Here is a 262-nt window from a genome sequence, read left to right on the forward strand (position 1 = left end):
GGTATCTTATTTACTCATTCATAAAAAAATAATGGACAACAGGAAAAAGAACCAAAATAGAAGCAAGAGAAAAAGATAAAGCAACAAAGATTTTCCCGAATTAAACCCACACAAGAAAAAAAAGCGACCACAATGGCCAATCACATGGCGTCCTCTTGGCGGGGAAATAGGCCATGGAGGGAGAAAAGGAAGCAGAATGAAAAGGGAGAGAGAGAGAGACAAGTAGAATGCATACATATACATTCATAACAAAGATATACCA

Source organism: Penaeus monodon, chromosome 23, assembly GCF_015228065.2.
Source record: "Penaeus monodon isolate SGIC_2016 chromosome 23, NSTDA_Pmon_1, whole genome shotgun sequence".
Lineage (NCBI taxonomy): Eukaryota > Metazoa > Arthropoda > Malacostraca > Decapoda > Penaeidae > Penaeus > Penaeus monodon.